We start from the raw sequence: 230 nt of genomic DNA on the forward strand, positions 1-230 counted from the left end.
TATTCTATTCTATTCTATTCTATTCTATTCTATTCTATTCTATTCTATTCCTTAATTCTATATTCTATTCTCAATAAAGAATCTATTCTATTCTATTCTATTCTATTCTATTCTATTCTATTCTATTCTATTCTATTCTATTCTATTCTATTCTATTCCTATTCTATTCTATTCTATTCTATTATTCTGTGATCAAATTCTTTTGGCCGTTCCTTTTTGGCTTATGGTAC

The sequence above is a fragment of the Vipera ursinii genome, assembly GCF_947247035.1.
Source record: "Vipera ursinii genome assembly, contig: scaffold_214, whole genome shotgun sequence".
In the NCBI taxonomy this organism is placed as follows: Eukaryota; Metazoa; Chordata; class Lepidosauria; order Squamata; family Viperidae; genus Vipera; species Vipera ursinii.